Source organism: Haematobia irritans, chromosome 2 (genome assembly GCF_050003625.1).
Source record: "Haematobia irritans isolate KBUSLIRL chromosome 2, ASM5000362v1, whole genome shotgun sequence".
In the NCBI taxonomy this organism is placed as follows: Eukaryota; Metazoa; Arthropoda; class Insecta; order Diptera; family Muscidae; genus Haematobia; species Haematobia irritans.
Genome location: NC_134398.1, coordinates 176,186,628 through 176,202,345, shown reverse-complemented (window position 1 = coordinate 176,202,345; position 15,718 = coordinate 176,186,628). Strand labels below are relative to the sequence as shown.

Sequence of the window (15,718 nt, the reverse complement as noted above, 5' to 3'; positions counted from 1 at the left end):
CCGTCCGTCTGTCCATGTATTTGTTGTTCGCAGGATTCCGGTCGCAATTATTAACAGATTTTGATGAAATTTGGTTCAGAGTGTTGTTTGGCCACAAGGACGAACGCTATTGAATTTGGAAGAAATCGGATCAAATTTAGATATAGCTTCTATATATATTTATTGCCCGATTTCGACAAATGGGGTCAGATTTTGTTCATTTACTAACCGATCGGCGTCAAAATTGCCACAAAGTAATCCGATGGACCACTCTTTAAGTGTATTAAATTTCATCGAAATCGGTTCAGATTTAGATATAGCTCCCATATATATGTATCGCCCGATTTTCCCAAATTTGGCCAAAGGTCCCTTATTTATAAACTGATCTGACTCAAAGTTTACCGAATTTAATTTTCTATAGCACTCACTATATGTGCACAAAATCATCGAAATCGGTTCAGATTTGGCTATAGCTCCCATATAAAGGGTGATTCTTTTGAGGTTAGGATTTTCATGCATTAGTATTTGACAGATCACGTGGGATTTCAGACATGGTGTCAAAGAGAAAGATGCTCAGTATGCTTTGACATTTCATCATGAATAGACTTACTAACGAGCCACAACGTCGAATTTTCAGTGAATGGGCCCTAGAAAAGTTGGCAGAAAATCCGCTTTTTTATCGACAAATTTTGTTCAGCGATGAGGCTCATTTCTGGTTGAATGGCTACGTAAATAAGCAAAATTGTCGCATTTGGAGTGAAGAGCAACCAGAAGCCGTTCAAGAACTGCCCATGCATCCCGAAAAATGCACTGTTTGGTGTGGTTTGTACGCTGGTGGAATCATTGGACCGTATTTTTTCAAAGATGCTGTTGGACGCAACGTTACGGTGAATGGCGATCGCTATCGTTCGATGCTAACAAACTTTTTGTTGCCAAAAATGGAAGAACTGAACTTGGTTGACATGTGGTTTCAACAAGATGGCGCTACATGCCACACAGCTCGCGATTCTATGGCCATTTTGAGGGAAAACTTCGGAGAACAATTTATCTCAAGAAATGGACCGGTAAGTTGGCCACCAAGATCATGCGATTTGACGCCTTTAGACTATTTTTTGTGGGGCTACGTCAAGTCTAAAGTCTACAGAAATAAGCCAGCAACTATTCCAGCTTTGGAAGACAACATTTCCGAAGAAATTCGGGCTATTCCGGCCGAAATGCTCGAAAAAGTTGCCCAAAATTGGACTTTCCGAATGGACCACCTAAGACGCAGCCGCGGTCAACATTTAAATGAAATTATCTTCAAAAAGTAAATGTCATGGACCAATCTAACGTTTAAAATAAAGAACCGATGAGATTTTGCAAATTTTATGCGTTTTTTAAAAAAAAAAAGTTATCAAGCTCTTAACAAATCACCCGTTATATGTATCGCCCGATTTTCACAAATTTTGCCATAAAATCCTTATTTATAAACCGATCTTACTCAAATTTGGCTTACTCTAATGTTCTACAGAACTGACTATATGTGCAAAATATCATCAATATCGCTTCAGATTTGGCTATAGCTCCCATATATATGTGCCACCCGATTTTCCCAAATTTGGCCAAAGGTCCCTTATTTATAAACCTATCTTACTCAAAGTTGGCCGAATTTAATTTTCTATAGCACTCACTATATGTGAACAAAATCATCGAAATCGGTTCAGATTTGGCTATAGCTCCCATATATATGTATCGCCCGATTTTCACAAATTTTGCTATAGAACCCTTATTTATAAACCGATCTTACTCAAATTTGGCTTACTCTAATGTTCTACAGTACCGACTATATGTGCAAAATAACATCAATATCGCTTCAGATTTGGCTATAGCTCCCATATATATGTGTCGCCCGATTTTCCCAAATTTGGCCAAAGATCCCTTATTTATAAACCTATCTTACTCAAAGTTGGCCGAATATAATTTTCTTTAGCACTCACTATATGTGCACAAAATCATCGAAATCGGTTCAGATTTGGCTATAGCTCCCATATATATGTATCGCCCGATTTTCACAAATTTTGCTATAAAACCCTTATTTATAAACCGATCTTACTCAAATTTGGCTTACTCTAATGTTCTACAGTACCGACTATATGTGCAAAATATCATCCATATCGGTTCAGATTTAGATATAGCTCCCATATATATGTAGCGCCTGATTTTCACAAATTTGGCCAATTTTCCCAAATTTGGCTCAAACATCAAATTTTGATGTACTAGCCGATCGTATATAGACTTGCATGTAGCTCTTACAAAATAATATTGCCCGATTTTTACAAATTTGAATTTGTTACCCACAACTAATTGAGCGATTCCCTCTTTTTTAATAATGGACTCAATATTAGTAGCAAACTTACTCTGTAGGTGCAAAATCAACTACAGCTCCTAATATCGGACATTTCTACTCAGCTTGTGACAAGAGATCCATAAACATGCATTCCTTTATGTTCTTAAATATGAAAATGCAGTTTATCAACCAAACCTATACCATTGATACCCCACAACAATGTCTACTAATTCAGTAGGGATGGTTTAGGGTATGATATAGTCGGCCCCGCCCGACTTTCTACAATAATTTCTGGCTAATTGCATTTTCCCTCACATATTTCTCACTTTCACGAGGTTTTTTTTTAGCTCTTAGCACCTTTTTCTGTAATACAAACAAGAAAGAATAAATTATTTTATTTTATAATTTTTTTAAATTTTACCTTTCGCCTGCACGAAGAATCGAACCGCGGACCATACAATTTGTAAGGCAACACACTTTCGACTGGACTACGTAGCTGTTATTGTCATCAACAGACAGTTATATTTATATATTCATGATCGGGGAAAAATTCTAAGACGATATAATCATGTCCATCTGTCTGTCTGTCGTAATCACGCTACAGTCTTCAATAACGAAGCTATCGTGCTGAAATTTTGCATAAACTCGTCTTTTGTCTGCAGGCTGGTCAAATTCGAAGATGGGCTATATCGGTCCAGAGTTTGATATAGGTCCCAGGTCTAGATATCATAACATAGGCTATATCGGTTCAGATTTTGATATAGCCCCTATACTAACCGACCCCCGATTTGCGGTCTTGAGCATCTAGACATCCCAATTTTTATTCGATTTGCCTGAATTTGAAAATCTAGAAGTATTTTAGGTGCATAAATAAGTGTGCCGAATATGCTGTGGTATTGCCCCCATATAGCCCAATCTCCCGACATCCGATTTTTTATCCGATTTGCGTGAAATTCAAAATCTAACGGTATTTTGTATGTGTGTGAAGATGAATTCGTATTTAAAATAGCGGCAGAGGCCTTAGCCGAGACACAAACCAGCACCTTCAATGTAATTTTAAATTCGAATTTAATTTTACAAATTTATATTTTTTTTCTTGAAAACGGTAAGAATTTTTAATTTTAAACCTGCAAAATTAAAATTTAGTTTAACAAAAAAGGGAGCACTGTGCGAAACCGTTCGGGGGTTCCAAAACGAATCTACCACCATTGGATAGGTTTTAATGCGTACTATTCAAATTCGAAATAACTTCATTAGAAAAGTATTTCAGAAAGAGGAAATTGAAAATATTTTCCGATTGAATTTACATCAACGGGGCCACTGAGCAAAAACCCTTCGGGGTTCCAAAACGAAACTACCACCATTGGATGGGGGTTAGTGCGTACTATTCAAATTCGAACGGTTTTGTCATAGTGGTCACAGTTGTGCAAAATCACCGGGAAAATAATTTTCAAATTGACGCTTCCTGAAATACTTTTCTAATGAAATTATTATATTATGAATTTGAATAGTACGCATTAAAACCTATCCAATGGTGGTAAACAGAAAACAATTTCACGAAAATTTTTCCAATTAAAATCTTAATTGAGCTTTAAAAAATATTCTATTAAAAATTTAATTGATTCAACAAAATTTGTAATTGAAAAAAAAATCAACCACACAAATTAATAGTATCAATTAATTTTTTAATTGACTGCCAATTAATTTTTTAATTGATACTATCATTTCTGTGATTGAAGACATTTCAATTAAAAAATTAATTGGATCAATTAATTTCGTGATTTTTTGTGTGTAGTTTCGTTTTGGAACCCTGAAAGGTTTAGAAATGAGGCCTGCTGGACCCCACGTCAGTTATATTGTTACAATGAGAGGGTTAATTTTTGAATTGAAATGTCTTCAATCACAGAAATGATAGTATCAATTAAAAAATTAATTGAAAGTTAATTGATCCAATTAAAAAATTAATTGATACTATTAATTTTTGTTTCAATTAAAAAATTTTTTGAATCAATTAAATTTTTAATTGAATATTTTTAAGACTCAATTAAGACTTTAATTGGAAAAATTTTTGTGAATTTTTTTTTCAGAGTATTACCGAGATTTTTTTTTTGGTTTTATGGACATTCTTATTACTGTTTTAAATTGATAATTTATTTTAATTATTATTTTATGGTTAGATATTTATCATATTTACGTGCGTATTCAAAAGTACCACAGTGTATATCTTTAGACAACAAGACGCGAATTCAACATTAATTCTTGGCGCATGTTATAGAAACAAATATTGATATAGTGCTAAATTAAATAAATAACCTTGATTATTTTCCCTTATTATATTCGGAATAACTATATTTATTATAAATGTTTTTGCATAAATTTAAGCTATGAAATAGAACTCTTGTTTTTTGCAAAAAATGACTTGCAGATAAAACATAATACGTTTTATTTATGTATATTGTTAGTTTAAAATTCTCGGAAGACTAAATGCTGGGAAATCCCAATTTGCAAACAATTATTAAAGTAGAATAGAAAATAAAAATAATTTAAGTAAATAATTAAAAAAAAAAAATTGAGTCAAATTCTAGCCAAATATTTATGGATGTTTCTTAGTTTAACAGTAAATTTTTAGTTTAACAAATAAAATTTTCACTGAATTTTCTATAGAAATACAATTTTGATAGAATTTTCTATAGAGACAAAATTTTGAGAAAATTTTCTATAAAAATAAAATTTTGACAAAATGTTCTATAAAAACGAAATTTTGACAAAATGTTCTATAGAAATAACATTTTGACAAAATTTTCTGTAGAAATAAATTTATGACAAAATTTTTTATAGAAATACAATTTTGACAAAATTTTCTATAGAAATAAAATTTGGACACAATTTTCTTTAGAAATAAAATTTTGACAAAATTTTCTATAAAAACAAAATTTTGACAAAATTTTCTATAGAAATAAAATGTTGACAAAACTTTCTATAGAGACAAATTTTTGACAAAATTTTCTATAGAAATAAAATGTTAACAATAAAATCATTTTGCTCGCTTGGAGTATTCAAGTTTATATAAAACTACATTTTTATTACAGTTATTCAACTCTGGTAAAATTATAATATTCCAAAATATCTTGATTCTTTTGCTTTTAAACATGAACATTCTAAAACACTATATGTTTACTTTTTTAATTTAATTTGCCTATTTAAATATTTTTTTAAGTGTAGATAAATAAGCAATATTTCTATTTACTTAATATTATTTATAATGTGTATAAGCATTTACATCATATTTTGCTATTGTCAGTGCCAGACCATTTTCATTTCTTCACATGTTCACATGTTTGCTAACAATAAATATATGATAGACAGTCAAGCGATATATAGTTAGTACTTATCTACTTGTATGTATATGGTAAACGAAATCTAGGACCCCGATAAAGAAATAGCATTATTGCAAATTTTAAACCTAGCTATTCTTGTCAACCCACACCCATATAGTGTGTCGCCATGCTGTCTAGTAGAACGTTTGTAAAAAATGAACAAAATCGAAAATTTCTTGTGAAATAAGACATAAGAAACAAATTTTATTTATAATCTTTTTTTAAATACGATAGATAATGTTGTGTGTAAACTATAAATGAATATACACTGAAAAAGTACACATTCAGGTTAAGATCTATACTTTTGCAAGCATTTGAACGAAGTTTCGTAGCATTTTATATAAAAATAAAATTTTGACAAAATTTTCTATAGAAATAAAATGTTGACAAAATTTTCTATAGAAATAAAATTTTGACAAAATTTTCTATAGAAATAAAATTTTGACAAAATTTTCTATACAAATAATAAAATTTTGACAAAATTTTCTATAGAAATAAAATTTTGGGAAAATTTTCTATAGAAATAAAAGGTTGGCAAAATTTTCTATAGAAATAAAATTTTGAAAAATTTTTAATAGAAATAAAATTTTAATAAAATTTTCTATTGAAATAAAATTTTGACAAAATTTTCTATAAAAATAAAATGTTGACAGAATTTTCTATAGAAATAAAATTTTGACAAAATTTTCTATAGAAATAAAATTTTGACAAAGATTTCTATTGAAATAAAATTTTGACAAAAGTTTCTATAGAAATAAAATTTTGACAAAATTTTCTATAGAAATAAAATGTTGACAAAATTTTTTATAGAAATAAAATTTTAACAAAATTTTCTATAGAAATAAAATTTTAACAAAATTTTCTATAGAAATACAATTTTAACAAAATTTTCTATAGAAATAACATTTTGATAAAATTTTCTATGGAAATAACATTTTGACAAAATTTTCTATAGAAATAAAACTGTGATAAAATTTTCTATAAAAATAAAATGTTGAAAAATTTTCTATAGAAACAAAATTTTTTATAAAAATTTTCTATAATTTTCTATAGAAATAAAATGTTGACAAAATTTTCTATAGAAATAAAATTTTGACTAAATTTTCTATAGAAATAAAATTTTGACAAAATTTTCTATAGAAATAAATTTTTGACAAAATTTTCTATAGAAATAAAATTTTGACAAAATTTTCTATAGAAATAAAATTTTGATAAAATTTTCTGTAGAAATAAAATTTGGACAAAATTTTCTATAGAAATAAAAGTTTGACAAAATCTTCTATAGAAATAAAATTTTGACAAAATTATCTATAGAAATAAAATGTTGACAAAAATTTCTATAGAAATAAAATTTTGACAAAATTTTCTATAGAAATAAAATTTGATAAAATTTTCTATAGAAATAAAATTTTGACAAAATTTTTTATAGAAATAAAATTTTGACAAAATTTTCTATAGAAATAAAATTTTGACAAAATTTTCTATAGAAATAAAATTTTAACAAAATTTTCTATAGAAATAAATTTTTGACAAAATTTTCTATAGAAATAAAATTTTGACAAAATTTTCTATAAAAATAAAATTTTGACAAAATTTTCTATAGAAATAAAATTTTGACAAAATTTTCTTTAGAAATAAAATTTTGACAACATTTTCTATAGAAATACAATTTTAACAAAATTTTCTATAGAAATAAAATGTTCACAAAATTTTCTATAGAAAAAATATTTTGACAAAATTTTCTATAGAAATAAAAAGTTGGCAAAATTTTCTATAGAAATAAAATTTTAACAAAATTTTCTATAGAAATAAAAATTTGACAAAATTTTCTATAGAAATAAAATGTTGACAAGATTTTCTGTAGAAATAAAATTTTGACAAAATTTTGAAAAAATTTTCTATAGAAATAAAATTTTGATAAAATTTTCTATAGAAATAAAATTTTGACAAAATTTTCTAAAAATAAAATTAAAAAAAAAAATTCTATAGAAATATAATTTTGACAAAATTTTCTATAGAAATATAATTTTGACAAAATTTTCTATAGAAATAAAATTTTAACTAAATTTTCTATAGAAATACAATTTTGACAAAATGTTCTATAGAAATAAAATTTTGACAAAATTTTCTATAGAAATAAAATTTTGACAAAATTTTCTATAGAAATAAAAGTTTGACAAAATTTTCTATAGAAACAAGTATATACGGCCGCAAGTTCGGCCAGGCCGAATCTTATGTACCCACCACCATGGATTGCGTAGAAACTTCTACGAAAGACTGTCATCCACAATCGAATTACTTGGGTTGTGGTATCTTAAAACTTCTTATTCCTGCATGGTTGTTGGATACCATATACTAACATCACGTACCAAATTTCAACCGAATGGGAAGTATTTTGCTCTTCCAAGGGGCTCTGGAGGTCAAATCTGGGGATCGGTTTATATGGGGCCTATATATAATTATGGACCGATATCGACCAATTTTTGCATGGGAGTTTGAGGCCATATATTAACACCACGTACCAAATTTCAACTGAATAAGATGAATTTTGGTATTCCAAGAGGTTCCGGAGGTCAAATCTGGTGATCGGTTTATATGGGGGCTATATATAATTATGAGCCGATGTGGACCAATTTTTGCATGGTTGTTAGAGACCATATACTAACATCACGTACCAAATTTCAGCCATATCGGATGAAATTTGCTTCTCTTAGAGGCCTCGCAAGCCAAATCGGGGGATCGGTTTATATGGGGGCTATATATAATTATGGACCGATGTGGACCAATTTTTGCATGGTTGTTCGAGACTATATACTAACACCATGTACCAAATTTCAGCCGGATCGGATGAAATTTGCTTCTCTTAGAGGCCTCGCAAGCCAAATCGGGGGATCGGTTTATATGGGGGCTATATATAATTATGGACCGATGTGGACCAATTTTTGCATGGTTGTTAGAGACCATATACTGACACCATGTACCAAATTTCAGCCGGATCGGATGAAATTTGCTTCTCTTAGGGGCCTCGCAAGCCAAATCGGGGGATCGGTTTATATGGGGGCTATATATAATTATGGACCGATGTGGACCAATTTTTGCATGGTTGTTAGAGACCATATACTAACACCATGTACCAAATTTCAGCCGGATCGGATGAAATTTGCTTCTCTTAGGGGCCTCGTAAGCCAAATCGGGGGATCGGTTTATATGGGGGCTATATATAATTATGGACCGATGTGGACCAATTTTTGCATGGTTGTTAGAGACCATACACTAACACCATGTACCAAATTTCAGCCGGATCGGATGAAATTTGCTTCTCTTAGAGGCCTCGCAAGCCAAATTTTGGGGTCCGTTTATATGGGGGCTATACGTAAAAATGGACCGATATGGCCCATTTGCAATACCATCCGACCTACATCAATAACAACTACTTGTGCCAAGTTTCAAGTCGATAGCTTGTTTCGTTCGGAAGTTAGCGTGATTTCAACAGACGGACGGACGGACGGACGGACGGACGGACGGACGGACGGACGGACGGACGGACGGACGGACGGACGGACGGACATGCTCAGATCGACTCAGAATTTCACCACGACCCAGAATATATATACTTTATGGGGTCTTAGAGCAATATTTCGATGTGTTACAAACGGAATGACAAAGTTAATATACCCCCCATCCTATGGTGGTGGGTATAATAAAATTTTGACAAAATTATCTATAGAAATAAAATGTTGACAAAAATTTCTATAGAAATAAAATTTTGACAAAATTTTCTATAGAAATAAAATTTTTACAAAATTTTCTATAGAAATAAAATTTTGACAAAATTTTTTATAGAAATAAAATTTTGACAAAATTTTCTATAGAAATAAAATTTTGACAAAATTTTCTATAGAAATAAAATTTTGATAAAATACGATTTTAAACGCTGTGCCAAACAATTGTTCACAGTAAATACCATAACGTTTTTATGCAAAAAACGGAATGATTGAATCGATATTTCGTTGCAATACGACGAACCTGTTGCGAACTGTGTTTGATAAGGTAAATAGGGGGAGATGTTTAATTTATTCCTTTTTTCGTTTATTGTTGCTGTTGTGGTATTTGCTTTGTTCCCGTTTTGTTTGTTTTTTTTTTTCTTTGCGGAATAAATCAACTATATGTCCATTGCGATCGATGAGTCACATATAATATCCTAAAGTAGCAAAAGAATACAAAAATAAGGGGCAAAGGGAGATTGAAAAACGTGCTGAAAAAAATCATGTCTAAAATATAGTATAAAATCAATTGAATTTGTAATCAGTCTGGTTCGGTTAAATCAAATTATATATTGCCTTAACTGCAGAACCTAAAATAAAAACTGAAATATGGCCAAACAATGTAATGCTAATAAGGCTTTGCCCACCCCCAGGAAATATGAGAAAAAGTTGGTGTCATTAATAAAATTAGAGGTAATTAATTGTTGGAAATAATGTGTGAATAATTTAAAGAAAAACTATTCAAAAATTGTACTTAGATGAGATAAGGCAAGAATCTTTTTGGAAGTTGAACCCCGCGACCGAGACACAGTAGTTTTTCCTAAAGGAAGGTACCAAGTTCGAGTTTAGCCCCTAAAATCAAAAATGAACCAATGAAAGCAGACATAATTATATATTTTGGCATGTATCATTGAAAGGGGAATGATCCACAGTACCACTTCAAAATGTTTATTTTCTTTAAAATTATTTATTAAGGCAAATTAATCACAAAAAAAAGTTTGTCATTCCGTTCGTAACACATCAAAATATCGATTTTTCGACTATATAAATAAAATTTTGACAAAATTTTCTATAAAAATGAAATTTTGACAAAATTTTCTATAGAAATAAAATATTGACAAAATTTTCTATAAAAATAAAATTTTGACAAAATTTTCTATAGAAATAAATTTTTGATAAAATTTTCTATAGAAATAAAATTTTGACAAAATTTTCTATAGAAATAAAATTTTGACAAAATTTTCTATAGAAATAAAATTTTGACAAAATTTTCTATAGAAATAAAATTTTGACAAAATTTTCTATAGAAATAAAATGTTGACAAAATTTTCTATAGAAATAAAATTTTGATAAAATTTTCTATAGAAATAAAATTTTGACAAAATTTTCTATAGAAATAACATTTTGACAAAATTTTCTATAGAAATGAAATTTTGACAAAATTTTCTATAGAAATAAAATTTTGACAAAATTTTCTATAGAAATAAAATTTTGAAAAAATTTTCTATTGAAAAAAAATGTTGACAAAATTTTCTACAGAAATAAAATTTTGACAAAATTTTCTATAGAAATAAAATTTTGACAAAATTTTCTATAGAAATAAAATTTTGACACAATTTTCTATAGAAATAAAATTTTGACAAAATTTTCTATAGAAATAAAATTTTGACAAAATTTTCTATAGAAATAAAATGTTGATAAAATTTTCTATAGAAATAAAATGTTGATAAAATTTTCTATAGAAATAAAATTTTGACAAAATTTTCTATAGAAATGAAATTTTGACAAAATTTTCTATAGAAATAAAATTTTGACGAAATTTTCTATAAAAATAAAATTTTGACGAAATTTTCTATAAAAATAAAATTTTGACGAAATTTTCTATAGAAATAAAATTTTGACGAAATTTTCTATAAAAATAAAATTTTGACAAAATTTTCTATAAAAATAAAATTTTGACAAAATTTTCTATAGAAATAAAATTTTGTCAAAATTTTCTATAGAAATAAAATTTTGACAAAATTTTCTATAGAAATAAAATTTTGACACAATTTTCTATAGAAATAAAATTTTGACAAAATTTTTTATAGAAATAAAATGTTGATAAAATTTTCTATAGAAATAAAATTTTGATAAAATTTTCTATAGAAATAAAATGTTGATAAAATTTTCTATAGAAATAAAATTTTGACAAAATTTTCTATAGAAATGAAATTTTGACAAAATTTTCTATAGAAATAAAATTTTGACGAAATTTTCTATAGAAATAAAATTTTGACAAAATTTTCTATAGAAATAAAATTTTGACGAAATTTTCTATAGAAATAAAATTTTGACAAAATTTTCTATAAAAATAAAATTTTGACAAAATTTTCTATAAAAATAAAATTTTGACAAAATTTTCTATAGAAATGAAATTTTGACAAAATTTTCTATAGAAATGAAATTTTGACAAAATTTTCTATTGAAATAAAATTTTGGCAAAATTTTCTACTGAAATAAAATGTTGACAACATTTTCTATAGAAATAAAATTTTGACAAAATTTTCTATAGAAATAAAATTTTGACAAAATTTTCTATAGAAATAAAATTTTGACAAAATTTTCTATAGAAATAAAATTTTGACAAAATTTTCTATAGAAATAAAATTTTGACAAAATTTTCTATAGAAATAAAATTTTGACAAAATTTTCTATAGAAAAAAAATGTTGACAAAATTTTCTATAGAAATAAAATTTTGATAAAATTTTCTATAGAAATAAAATTTTGACAAAATTTTCTATAGAAATGAAATTTTGACAAAATTTTCTAAAGAAATAAAATTTTGACAAAATTTTCTATAAAAATAAAATTTTGACAATTTTCTATAGAAATAAAATTTTGACAAAATTTTCTATAGAAATAAAATTTTGACGAAATTTTCTATAGAAATGAAATTTTGACAAAATTTTCTATTGAAATAGAATTTTGGCAAAATTTTCTACTGAAATAAAATTTTGATAACATTTTCTATAGAGATAAAATTTTGACATTTTCTATATTTTTTGTTTGCTTCCTGCAAACATAAAGTCCCCATATAAACCGACCTCCCGATTTGGGGTCTTGGACTTACAGAAACCGTAGTTTTTAAATTTGTCCGAAAGTAGAAATCTAGAGATATTTTAAAAAGGTATTTTAGGACCTAAAAAGTTGTGCCGAAAATGGAGTGCATCGGTCCATGTTTTTGTCATAGCCCCCATATAGACTGATCTCCCGATTTACTTTAGTTTTCAAAAATTTGCGTCCTAAATTTATTAAAACAAAATTAAAGTAAAGTAAAGAAATTTATCCATAATATTGTATAAATTGTCTGTCCTAAAATGTAGGTTGTATAATCTTTCATCAGTTTATATTTTTTTATTCAGTGTACATAGTTTGTATTACATCTACATACATTTACAACCACCATTGTACATTTGATTTGCGAAATATATTATATGGTAATCGATTTATATATTTCTCAAATACTTTATACTCTATATTGAATACTAACAATACAAAAAATTTGTATTTAAATACTAAAAATATATTTTGTTTGAAATTAGGTACAGTATACAATATTCATATTTGTATAAAACAGAAAAATAAGGATTTTATCAATAATATGTATACCGCGCCATCTATCGACTATATCATGAGTTAATTATATAAAATTCGCTTAAAATAAAAGAAATGTATATGAAATTTAGAATAATGTGTTTAGTGAATTGTGTTCAATTCATGAATTGTCAGATTTAGTATGGAAAATCTGTATTCGTATATCGCTACAGCCAAAAGATGTTGGGTGAGTCAAGCATCATACAGAAAACTGCATACACCAGACTATTCGTCGTCGTTTGAGTTTTTTGTGTTTGAGATTTTTATTCCCCCAACCACCTCGCCAGAATATTTCACTCCCTCCAATATTTGAAAACGGGGCTCGTTTTTCTGTAATACCCTTACCGCTCTACGGATTACAATAGGATGAAAGGGGGCGAAATAAGTTTGTTATCAAGTCGTTTGGTGGTTTTCCGATGGCTATAATGACCGATGTCTATCAATCTAAATAAACTCTGTCGGTCAATACATTAGCGAACTTTTAAACAGCTGGTTGTGACGACGATGTAGTTTTTTTTTGTCGAATTTTCAAATACAGAGTAATGCAGCAGTTGTGTGTTTAATTTCCGGCACGTTTCGGAATAGCAGTCTTTGAGGAAAATTGAAAAAGAAAACTTACACGGAATGTTTGTCATACCATAGTGATAGCAGCGATGATTTATACATTTTGTTATTTTTAAATAGCAACCAACAACCAATAGCCAACAACTAAATCACCAGACAAAAGGAAAAAACTCAAATATTAGTGGTAAATCAGCTGCCGTTTTGCAAATTGTGTGTGATCGATTCTATAAAATTCTATATTAAGTTCAGAAAAAAAAACACAACAAGAAAAGAACGATAGTATTATTATAAGGCTTTTATAATTTTGAAAAAAAAGAAAAGAAAAAAAAAACAATACTTTTCTATAATCTATTGAAAGTCATTTGATGAGAGTATATGAAGTGGTGGCCATTGTTTGAAGTGACTCGGAAATTGTTAGTTGTTGGCATCTGGCATATTGGTGGTAAATAATCTATATAGGTCCTAGTGTATATACCTTAATGGGTCTACACTGGGACAGTTTGTAAGAGGTTTCAGTTGTTGGTTCATCTTCATTGATAATAGTCAAGTGTAATTAAATGTTTAAAAAAACCCGGTTGTCAATTTAATCACCACCACATATAGCAGTGAGTTGCAACTATATATTAAACTTTTTAATGTTTAAATAATTCTTTGTGATCATCAAAAAATTGTTGTTGCAAATATATTTTCATTTTTGGTTTTATTGCATATTCATCGGATGGTGAAATTCATTTGTTCATGTATGCACCCATCTAGCGTGCAACAGCTCTGGAAAACTTGCTCTAATATATTTCAATTCTTGCGAAAAGACAATGTTATAATATTAATTGAAGTTAAAAGCTATGTAAATCAATTTTAGAAATTGTCCAAAATATTTATTGCTGGAAATATATATAAATCATACCATGAAGGTCAACTACAGTTTCTCTTATATCAATGAGCCCAATATGGTGCGATGCGACTTATGGAGAAGTAATTTTTATATTTTTGAATTTATGTTTTGTTCAAAAGCAAAAACTGTCGGAAACATCAAATTATAGAATCTGTTTAGATTTGTTCGAATTGACTATCTTTGGCACAAATTATGGCCTTAAACACGGTTGTCATTGTTGGTAGAATTCTACCAAAAATGGTAGCTTTTTTACTGTTTGGTAGATTGGTAGAATTCTTGACATTTTCTATAGAAATAAAGTTTTGATAAAATTTTCTATACAAATGGAATTTTGATAAAATTTTCTATAGAAATAAAATTTTAATAAAATTTCCTATAGAAATAAAATTTTGACATAATTTTCTATAGAAATCAGTTTTGACAAAATTTTCTATAGAAATAAAATTTTGACAATATTTTCTATACCAAAAAAATTTTGACAAAATTTTCTATGGCAAAAAATGTTGACAAAATTTTCTATAGAAATAAAATATTGACAAAATTTTCTATAGAAATAAATTTTTGACAAAATTTTCTATATAAATAAAATGTTGACATAATTTTCTATAGAAATCAGTTTTGACAAAATTTTCTATAGAAATAAAATTTTGACAAAATTTTCTATAGAAATAAAATTTTGACAAAATTTTCTATAGAAATAAAATTTTGACAAAATTTTCTATAGCAAAAAATTTTGACAAAATTTTCTATAGAAATAAAATATTGACAAAATTTTCTATAGAAATAAATTTTTGACAAAATTTTCTATAAAAATAAAATTTTGACATAATTTTCTATAGAAATCAGTTTTTAAAAAATTTTATTTCTATAGAAATAAAATTTTCTATAGAAATAAAATATTGACAAAATTTTTTATAAAAATAAAATATTGACAAAATTTTCTAAAGAGATAAAATTCTGACAAATATATTTCTATAGAATTGAAATTTTGACAAAATTTTCTATAGAAATAAAATTTTCTACAGAAATAAAATTTTGGCAAACTTTTCTATAGAAATAAAATTTTGACAAAATTTTCTATAGCAAAAAAATTTTGACAAAATTTTTTATAGCAAAAAAAAATTTTGACAAAATTTTTTATAGCAAAAAAAAATTGTGACAAAATTTTCTATAACAAAA

General features: G+C 27.2%; 1 protein-coding gene and 1 long non-coding RNA gene across 2 annotated transcripts in view; both read left to right on the top strand.

Moving 5' to 3' along the window:
* Nucleotides 1-15,718, top strand: part of Pi3K21B (phosphatidylinositol 3-kinase regulatory subunit alpha) — a 60,391-nt gene that overhangs the window by 32,393 nt on the left and 12,280 nt on the right. The gene's annotated exons all lie outside the window — the stretch shown is intronic.
* LOC142226733 (uncharacterized) lies at nt 13,861-14,563 on the top strand. Its single transcript, XR_012719738.1, has 2 exons — nt 13,861-14,252; nt 14,404-14,563. It is a non-coding gene; the product is annotated as an uncharacterized LOC142226733 (long non-coding RNA).